This window comes from Mchenga conophoros, linkage group LG10, assembly GCF_057382185.1.
Source record: "Mchenga conophoros isolate Kocher_MC1m ecotype Shallow Benthic linkage group LG10, M_conophoros_male_GT1.1, whole genome shotgun sequence".
In the NCBI taxonomy this organism is placed as follows: domain Eukaryota; kingdom Metazoa; phylum Chordata; class Actinopteri; order Cichliformes; family Cichlidae; genus Mchenga; species Mchenga conophoros.
This window is the reverse complement of record NC_140535.1, coordinates 18,707,354-18,718,422: the sequence shown is the minus strand read 5'-3', so window position 1 is coordinate 18,718,422 and position 11,069 is coordinate 18,707,354. Positions and strand designations below refer to the sequence as shown.

At 37.6% G+C, this 11,069-nt stretch overlaps 1 long non-coding RNA gene across 1 annotated transcript; it reads left to right on the top strand.

Moving 5' to 3' along the window:
* Positions 1–240: 240 nt before the first annotated feature.
* Positions 241–3,450, top strand: LOC146565742 (uncharacterized). Its single transcript, XR_014894157.1, has 3 exons — positions 241–344; positions 2,362–2,521; positions 2,722–3,450. It is a non-coding gene; the product is annotated as an uncharacterized LOC146565742 (long non-coding RNA).
* The last annotated feature ends 7,619 nt before the right edge of the window (positions 3,451–11,069 follow it).

Below are 11,069 nucleotides of genomic sequence, written 5' to 3'. Positions count from 1 at the left end.
TCAAGGGCAGTGCAAAGGGGGACAGTAAAGGTGAGAAGATAAGCACAAACACACACACACACACACATGCGCACGCACACACGTACACCCCCACTTTGAGCTGTTTGCCAGAACACCTGCGTGTTTGAAAACGAAAGCAACATAAAGCATCTCCCTTTTTTTCATTCTGCAGCCATGAGGTGACATGCCATTGTTTTCCTCTGTATTCCTCCCTTGTGAATTTTGATTCCTGCCAGACAAAGAATGGGCCTATTGAAGTACTCTTTGAGAGGAGCCATTAGATACCGAGCTGGTCATCACTCTGCTGTGAAAGGCATTCTACTGATGTGCTGTCCTTCATACAAGTAAACTTTTTAAAATATACACATGCATTTTGGTGCCAGCAGCATGCAAATCCAACTTCAACAGGATGTAAAACCTTCAATTTACCTGAGATAAACACAGCATTTATAGTTTTGTTTCTAATGTAATTTCAAATTTATATAATCTATCTATCTATCTATCTATCTATCTATCTATCTATCTATCTATAATAAACTGATAAAGACTTGTGTGAAGATAAACAAGTGCGGATAGTTTAAAATCCTCCCGAAATGTTTTGGATCAATAAAATTCAGTGCGTAAAATAATTCTGATCATTTGGTATGGGAACACCATCTTCCTTCATCAATAACAAACCAACAAACAAGGATTTCCTCTCTTTGTTGTTTGTGTACTGTGTGTTTGAATGTGCACATGTATGAGAGCAAATCCATCAGTGTAAACATATTGACCTGACAGTGGGAGGTCTGGTTCATAGTGTTACTCTGCCAACGGTGCTGAGTTCCAAATTAATCACACATGATGAGATGATTAATCTGGTTTATGTCCCTCTATCTGTCCACTGTACCCATCCATCTGTCCTCCTCTCTTTCTCTCTGCTGAGCAGTGAAGGCTTTCTGCTGGGTGCACAGCCCAGCCTAATACCACTGACAGGGCTGTTCTATACTAACATAAAAGGCGTAGGAAGGGGTCAGCTTAAGCTTATATGTCACACATTAAGCTTAAGCTGCACATTTTTATTGCCGTATCTTGACAGTGATATAATAGTGGATAAGTTTGATATTTTGCTGCTATATTTTTTAAAGTTTGTTACAGCATTAAACAATGAGAGAATACAATTATAAATGCATTTTAATATGCATGTATTAAATTAGACATACCAAGCTGTTAATTCACAAAAAAAAGATTTTATCTCACGGCTGGCTATGATTTAAAAAAAAGTTGAAAAAAGTAAACAATTTATCTGCAAAGGATTTAATGCCTGTCTAGAAATCTCATGACCTTAATAATCTAATCTTTAGGTCTAGCTTTTAAAAATTTGCATTTAACACCAATACTCTACTATGATGCTATGAAAAACGACAGTGTAGAGCAAATAGTGAGAATCAAACAAAATGTTGCCTCAGTACCAGTCATGCAGCACAGTGTGGTGTTATTTGATCCCTGTATTGCCACTGCCAGCTCCCGTTTCTCTCCAAGGTGCTGAAACATTCAGACGTTTTCTGTCTCTCTGCCTGTGACTAAGTATGTGTCTACTTAACAGTATTGGTAAAGTGTCCCTTTAGTTTCCACTCCTTAAGGTGCCAAAACAACCAAACCCAGTCTGTTCTGTGTCTCACTCCAAGGCGCTGAAACATTTTTTCAGGGTAATTCTTTTTTGCCAAAATGACCATAACAAGCATATGGTATTAACAAAAAATAGCACACCATATCTACTACCTAGTAATTACCCTAGATTTTTTTTTTGGAAACCTGCTTTTTCTGCTCCGCCTGCAGCTGCACAATCTCTCATCTTCCAGTTTGAGTTCTTTCATCTTTGTTTTTGAATGCTGTTTACGCACATTTCATATCAACATGTTTCTTTTCAAAACACACTGACAACCCACAAATCAACTCTACCTCATATTTTACAAGGCTTTGGACAAAAATACTGGCACCTAATTGAAAAAACAAAACAAAACACATATTCTTGTGTGTATAAAAATTTAACTCAATTGCATTTTATTGCGTGTGTTACATTGAGTGTAAAATTCTTCTTAAAAGATATAAAAGAAATATTTCAACTATATTATATATTTCTACTTTATACTAAAGTGACAGAGCATGAGAAAAAAAACGTATTTTATGTAAGGTTCATATGTATTTGAACACTGAAACCAGTTTTGTTTTTAATTTTGTTTTGTTTTGCCCATTTACTGAAACGTATTCCAATTGCGCATGCTTATAATGTGTAGACTCAACTTGAGGGTATCCACATTCAAATTGGATGAAGGGTTTAGGAGTTTCAGCTCCTTAGCATGTGCCACCTTCTTTTTAAAGGGACCACAAGTAATTGGACATTTGTGAATAGACACCGTGTGGTCAAAGGAGACCTGAGTGTCCACAGAAGACAACAGTGGTGGATGATCGCAGAATCGTTTCCATGGTGATGAGAAACCTCTTCACAACAGCCAACCAAGTGAACAACGCTTTTCAGGAGGTGAATGGGGAATGAATGCATCCAGAAAATCACCAACTCATACATGCAGATCACCTCAACACACTCTCACACTATTGTGCAGCTCAAACCAGGGGTGCATAAATAATCACAGTTATATCACAATTAAGTAATAATTCATACTTATACTATAGATATATATAGAATATATTATAGAATAACTAAAAATATTCTTTGGACAGATGAAACCGAGATCAACCTCTACCACAATGATGCAAAGAAAAAAGTATGGAGAAGGTTATCCAAGGCATACAACATCATCTGTAAAACACTGCTGAGGCAATGTGGGCGTGCATGGCTGCCAGTGGCACTGGGACACTAGAGTTTATTAATGATGTGGCACAGGACAGAACAAAAGCAGTTGAATGACTTCTGAGGTGTTCAGAGAAATACTGTTTACTCAAATCCAGCTAAATGCAGTCAAATTGATATGGTGGCATTTCATAACACAGATGGACAATGACCCAAGACATACAAGCAATGAAGTGGAATATTCTCCTCACATTTTGATTCAATCTTTTTGTTAAACCCACTGAATTAAAGTCTGCACTTCAACTCCATCTGAGTTGTTTCATTTCGAATTCATTGCATTAATGTACAGAACAAATTTTTTTTAAAAGTATATTTATTTCTGTCCAAATATTTATGGACCTGACTGTATCTGTAACTCAAAGTTTGTTTCAAAGAATGAAGCTTAAGAAAAGTAGCATTGCTTCAGCACTCATTACACTTATTATAGTGTGTGCGTGTTCTTTGTGTGACTCCAGCCGTTGCAATAATATTCATAAGACAAACGATGACAATCATAATTTAATACAAATTAAGGCTGTCTTAACAACAATTTCAGTCTGCATTACTACAGGTTTTGTTAATAAAAAAGCAGAGAGTGTGCAGTGGAATATTAAACTATTCTTCAAGGATTTGTCTTTCTTTTCTCCTTTCTTTACTTCTTTTGAAATGAAGTATGAATCAAGATGAGACCAAGTTATATTTTTGCTAATTTCAAAGGCTCAAGATTTGGAATGTTTACATGGGGATTTGAATCTTTGTAATTTTACTTGGACATAAATCAATGGATTTTGAATGGCAGATGGCATAACTGTAACAAAATAAAAGTTGCCAATCTTTTATATGGCCCACTTGGGAAATAAAGACTTTGAAAATATATTTGTTCCTTTTCTTTTTTTTGAGACTATTTGTTGGTGTTTGTCTGGATGTCTGTGTGTGTGCGCGCGTGTGTGTGTGTGTAGGTGTGTGTGTGTGTGTGTGTGTGTGTGTGTGTGTGTTATGGAGAGAGAGAAAGAGAGTATGTAATGCATGCTCGAGGACAAGTGTAACTAAATATTCAGGTTCATGTGCTTCGGTATTTCGTACACTTCTATCTGTTTCTTAAGAGGTGATAAGAGATCATGGAAAGTCAACAGTGAACAATTCAGTACAATCTTATTTATGTAGGGCCAAATTTATGACAACAGTTGACTAAAGGTGCTTTGTACTCACAATATTAGAAAGAAACCGGAACAATTAGACAATCCCTTATGAGTAAGCAATTGGTGACAGTGGGAAGGACAGAGTCAATTTTAACAGAAAGAAACTTCAGTCAGTCAGAGGGATAGCCATCTGCCATGACTGGTTAGCAGTCAGGGGAAAGAGAAAAGAGCAGAAAGAGACAGGACAAAGGCAAAATATAGGAGAGAGAGCTAGAGTTGTATAATTTCTGTGTATAACACACAGAAAGTGAAAGGTGATGAGTGAAGCAGAAATGCTAAATGCATCATGGGATGCCCCCCAGCAGCAAAAGCCTATTGCAGCAAAACTAAGAGATGGTTCAGGGTCACCTGATCCAGCCCTTTCTGTAGGCTTTATTAAACAGACAGGTTTTGAGCCTAATCTCAAAGGTAGGGAATGTGTCTGTCTACCGAATCCAAAGTGGGAGCTGGTTCCACAGACGTGAAGCCTGATAGCTAAATCTCTGCTTCCCTTTCTACTTTTGAAAACTCTGGGAGCCACAAGTAAGTCTGAGAGTGAAGTGCTTTGTTATGATAACAGGAAATAATGAGGTCTTTTAGATATGACTGGACCTGAGTATTTGACATTTTGTGTGAGGAAATAATTTTAAATTAGGTTCTGAATTTCACAGGAAACGAACCAAGGATAAGAAGCTAATACGGGAGAAATATGCTGTCCCTTTCTAGACCCAGTTAGTACTCTAGCTAGATCATCTGAAGGCTGGATTACATACTGGATTACAACAGTCCAGCCTAGAAGTAATAAATCCATGAACTAGTTTTTCAGCACTCTGAAAAGGGATCTTTGTAGTTTTTGTGATATTTTGCAAAAGAGTGAAGAGTGTCTCACATGTACATGGTGAAGGACATATCCTGATCAAAAATGACTCCAAGATTCCTCACAGTGTTACTGGACGCATGCCTGTAGTTGAAGTAGTTGATTTGTATCATCTGGCTTAAAGCGGATAAATAAAGCAGGCTATCATCTATATAGCACTGCAAATTCATGCAATGTTTTCTAATAACATTGCCAAAGGGAAACATGTATAATGAAAAAAGTGAACCTGTGGAACTACATGTCTAACCTTTGTGTGTGAAGACTCCCTGTTTAACTTCCACAAATTGAAATCTCTTGTAAAGATGTATTTTAAACACTTCAGTGCAATTACTGTAACAGTAATAACGTGTTCTACTCTCTTTAGTTGAATATGTGTGGTTATTGCTATCAAGGTCTGACAGGACAGGCACAGAGATGCGTACACTGTTAGAGGCAATTATCAAGATCATTCATAAGCTACACTGCTGCTTTTTCACTATGATGCACTCTAAATCCTGACTGCAACTCCAAACCATTGATTGCAAAGCATTCCGCAACTGTTTGACTACTAATCTTTCAAGAATGATCTTATTTAGCTGAATTAGGTAAGGATATTTAAATCTTAAAACCCCACAGCTGCTAACAAAAATACCTTGATCATATTTAATATTTAAGCAATAATTAATGGTGAAACTTGAGCAGTCTTGTAGGAATGAGCTCTAAAAGACACATTGATGGTTTAGAGGATGACATTATTGAAACTAATTCAGAGATATCAATAGGGCAGAAAGAGTCCAGAAAATAAATATCAGCAGTTATTATAATTCTTAATACTTAATGGCACATCTGTGCTACAGCTGTGAATATTTTTTTCTCAAATGGTTTAAAAATTTATTTGTAAAGAAATTCTGTGTAAAGTCATAGCTAGTTAAGGTTAAAGGAATCTGTCAGTCTGGTTACACCGCTGAAAAGAAACCTGAGGTTGTTCCTGTTTTCCTTTATCAGTGATGCAGGATGTCCTACCTTAATGGAGGGCTATTTTATTATTTTATTATACAGTAACAGGCTCTTTTTCCAGACCAAACAGGCATATTCTAAATAAGCGTTAAGAGTTATCTGCTTTAAGTTGGCTGCTTGAGGGTTATACCATGGCATTTCTGATTTGTTGTCTTCTTTTTAAGTTGAGGCATAGTATCCAGGATTCTAGCTAGTGAGGATGTAACATTGAAGACAATTGACCTTTGTGGGAACTGAATTTAAGTAGCTGTTCTGCATTGTAGCACACAGCATTGAAAAGGCGATGGAATCACTTTCTTAAACTTACAGCATTTTTTTAGAAAGTATGATGAAATTTATTGTCCATTTTCTGCACAATTTATTTTAATAAAAATAAATTGGTCAAATAAAGGAGAATTTGTGGGAAATACTACGGAGCCCCGCAGGGGACATGGGAGAAAAAAAAATTAGGGAGAAAAAAAAAAATAGGGAGAAAAAAAAAAAATTAAGACGGACTTAGCCGCATTCTTCGGAGGCCGCCAGCTCGAAGCCGACCGGGAGGTCGAGGCACGATGTGCCGGGAAAGCGGTGTTCCTCCCGGCTGTAGTAGGTCTCGACCGCCCGTTAGCTTCGAGCTAGTGGCCGCCAGCTCGAAGCCGACCGGGAGGTCGAGGCACGATGTGCCGGGAAAGCGGTGTTCCTCCCGGCTGTAGTAGGTCTCGACCTCCCGTTAGCTTCGAGCTAGTGGGTGTCAGATCTCCAAAAACGTCGGAGCACTTTTGCAAATATGTGATGTGTTGTAAACCGAGCAGGTATCTGACGTTTACACAACTACATTCACGCCTCAAAATATCTTAAAAGTGTATTTTGTGACCCAGAAAGAGTAATATTACAACTAAGTAGCTGCCGCCATTGTTGGAGTTTTGCGAGGCTGGCGGCCTCCGAAGAATGCGACTAAAACTTTTGCGAGATCTCGCAATACTTTTGCGAGATCTCGCAAAAGTCCGTCTTAATTTTTTTTTTTCTCCCTAATTTTTTTTTTTCTCCCTAATTTTTTTTTCTCCCATGTCCCCTGCGGGGCTCCATAAAATACCATTAAGTTCAAGTCAGGTCAAGTCAGCTTTATTTGCATAGCACATCTTATGTGTGTGTGTGTGTGTGTGTGTGTGTGTCTATATATATATATATATTTTTTTTTTTTTCCAGTTGAGGATATTATATTCTTTCCTTGTGAATTTGTTAACTGATTTTAAATTTGTTTATTGATGGCCTAGGAGCAGACACAGTCTCCGTGGAATGGAGTTTTGGGGGGATGACAAGAGGAGAGAAACTGAACAGATGTTTGGAAGACTCCAACCCAACTTTTCCCAACTTTGATGTGGGTGACTGTAGCATATACCAGTGCACGCCAGGAATGCCTTACCCAGGCAATCACAGCCTGGAATGTCCACAAGCGACTGACTGTCAGCAGCAAAGACATGCATGACAAGTGAATCATCCCTGCATGGATGCTCCTTTAGTTCCTTATGGTTGATTTAAAAGTAAAATTCAGAATATTAAACAGCTAAACTGCGTGTTGAAATATACCACTCTAAAAATGTACAGTACCAATTAGTCATTGCTTCACAGTATCTCTCTGAATTACATTAAGGAGACGTAAAGAAAATCTGTTTGAGAACTTTGCAGATGGTTGTAAATATGCGATATCTCACAATGCAACATAACTTTTATAATAATACAAAACTTAGTGATTATATAAAATGCATAGCACACTGCATATGGTGCATCCTCCACACTCATTTTCTAGCATAGCATTACTACATTGCACCATCCACCATTCCCTTGTTTGAGAAACGTAAGGGATGTCATCATTTCTTGCTCTGTGTGATGTCTCTTTCAACTGAACTTCACATTTTAGGCCTGCAGGTCACTGACTGAAGCCTTAATATCAGTAAATGCTTATACATTCAATATTATTTAAAAAAAAAACTAGTTAAATCATAATATGAAGTTTATCAAAATTACAAGCCATCTGTGATTAATATGAAACTGTATTTTACAACATTGTCAAGATGACTGATTGTGAAAACCAAGACAAAGCAATTAAATGTGTCTGGTATCAGGGGACTGGAACACACTCCTCTAACCTTTTATTATATTGCTTCTGTCAAAGTACATACATTAACATGAATGCTTCTGATGTAATTAACTTTTCTATTAGCAGACTGGCCTCAGAGGCAGCATACGCCACATTTTAAAAAGGAGTTGTTCATTCAGAGTGTGCCGTTTCAGATGACTCATTAATGATCCGGACCTAATTGAAATGCAGGAGGACTTTTGGTGATCTTTCCAAAATTCTAATGCCTTCACCCTAGTGCAGCAGACTTCTAATTTTTGAGCAAAAAACAAAACAACATAGTAGCTATTTAATCATAGTAAACGTGTCGAAACCAGGTCAAAATAAAACCACTAACCTGGCTGAATTGAGTCTTTCTTTTTAACACTGGACACAAGGTAATGTATTTGGATTGTAATTTTCTTCAGGTTTTCTGCCCTTATTTAAACGTCAGCACATACCTACTAATGCATGTTTTACAATATGCAGTTCATTTAATGTTTGTCAAGATTTAATAGCTTCATTGCAGAGCAGTGCAGACAGACAGGTATGGATGCAAACAACAATGTAGCCCAGGACACATAGACTGTACAGGGATTTAAATAAGTATTATAAATTAATCACCTAATTATTATTAAAAATATCTGCCAATGACTTTGTGCACAATTTAAGGCTGATTGTTCTGAAATCGTTGTCAGTGTTGTGTATCCTGTAGTTTGGTTTTTTGTTTGTGTTTAACCCTTTTCTTACACCCCACTTGCAGAGTTACTTTTCCACTCAGTTTTGTTTGTACAAGCAGTCTATATGCCTGGGTGCTGACTTTATACACATGTGGCCATGAAAGTGATAGGAACATTTGAATTTAATGATTTGAAAGAGTAAGTGAATAATTTTGGCAGTATAGAGTTGGTATAGTTTTTCCATCTCAGGATCCTGTTGGACACAAGGAGAATGAAACAAGTAATAAGGATTGATATGCACTAAATACATTTATAAAGGTATTTCTTTAAAAGAACTTGGTTGAATTGTATTATTTTATGTTATTTTAAAATATCTTGATATGAAGATATATGTTGTCTTCAAAGGTACATTACAATATACAGATCTCAATAATATTTTTGTCTGATATTTATTCATAAATTGTTAACATGTGTCTCCTTTCATACTGACAAATATAGAATATGTGAGATATAATCTCTCCAGCGTGTCCTGGGTCTGCCCCGGGGCCTCCTCCCGTTGGGACAAGCCCAGAACACCTCACACAGGAGGCGCCCAGGAGGCATCCTTGTCAGATGCCCGAACCACCTCAGCTGACTCCTTTCGATGTGGAGGAGCAGCAGCTCTACTCTGAGCCCCTCCCGGATGGCTGAACTTCTCACCCTATCTCTAAAGGAGAGGCCAGCCACCCTTCGGAGGAAGCTCACTTCCGCTGCTTGTATCTGCGATTTCGTTCTTTCGGTCACTACACTACCCAAAGCTCGTGGCCATAGGTGAGGGTATTATAATATATCATTGCGGCCGCAGCACCAATCCGTCTGTCAATCTCCGGCTCCCTTCTCCCATCACTCGCGAACAAGACCCCGAGATACTTGAACTCCTCCACCTGGGGCAGGAACTCATCCCCAACCCGGAGTGGGCACTCCACCCTTTTCCGGCTGAGAACCATGGCCTCAGATTTGGAGGTGCTGATCCTCATTCCTGCTGCTTCACACTCGGCTGCAAACCGTTCCAGTGTGACCTGGAGGCCATCATCCGATGAAGCCAACAGAACCACTACTACTACTAGTACCTATTATATATAAATATCTATAAGTCTTTATGGAAATTTAACCAAGTAGACAAGCCTGAAATCATCAATGTGATACCAATAGAATTCAGCTTTACAAAAGCTCTTAGTATCAGAAAAACAAAGAAGATGGTAGACTTAAGGGCCACACAGAGTGTTGTTATTTAAATTTAGATTTTAAAAAAATAACCGCTACCTGAAATACCTGGTGACAAAACCTCACAACCTTTAGGCACACAGGATGCTTTGGATTGTGGGTCATATCAAGAAAAGCCTTTGCAAGCTCCAGTTTAACATTATGCATATCAGGAAATATAATAAATACTACTGAAGACTTTATTCACACATATACACAAACTCACAAGTGCAAGTAGTCTGCTCCTACTGACATTCACAGATCTGAGCAGTGGAACTGCAGACTGAGCCAGTGCAAACTCTTTAAAAGAGGTTGATCTTGCCACATATCATCTTTAACTGTCTGGCTGGATGCCTATTTGTGGAGCTGGTCATCAGACATTACGTCAGCATTTTTTTATCCCCCCCCCCCCACTACATAAAACCTCTGTGAAACCACTAGACATCACATGCTACATCCCTACATTTTAGTCCTGGGAAGGGTGTAATTGCATCATAGAATGTCAAATGCAAAATCAATATTTTAGCATTTCTATCACAAATCCAAAGGGCATTGATTATTTAACAAATGTAAAAAAAAAAAAAAACAGAAGGTTTCTCAGACATATAACCTAATTTAGCACTGGTATAGAGGAAGCATGAAGGAAAATGCTCTTTCCCTGTTTGTTTTGTGGACCAACATTTTTTAAAAAAATATTTTTAAAAAATCACAAAAAAACAAAACAACAACAACTAACTAACAAAAAAAAAGCCTTAATGAGTAAGTAAGCATTAATTCTGTCATGCAAATTAGTTACCTTCATTTAATTAACTGCATTAAACTTCAAACTTCATGGTGCTCCATGATACTGGCTACCTTGGACAGGTTGCCAGTCCAGAACAGACCAGGATGTTCAGTGGTTGAGTTATTGGATGGATGGCCAAATATTAATTAAAAGTATTATTAGAAAAAAAACCCTAAACACTCAAGACAAACATTTTAAACATTAACCACCCTTTGGAAGTTCTTTTTTCTTCTTTTGATTGTTTTATTTAAACACAACTGAGTTTTTGTAAAATTGTTTTCTTTGAGCATCTGACAGAAACCAGAATTATTAAATAGGTCTTTGGTATAGCATAAAGCTTTATACACAAGTCAGATGATGTTCATATGGCTGATCAAAGATTACTTT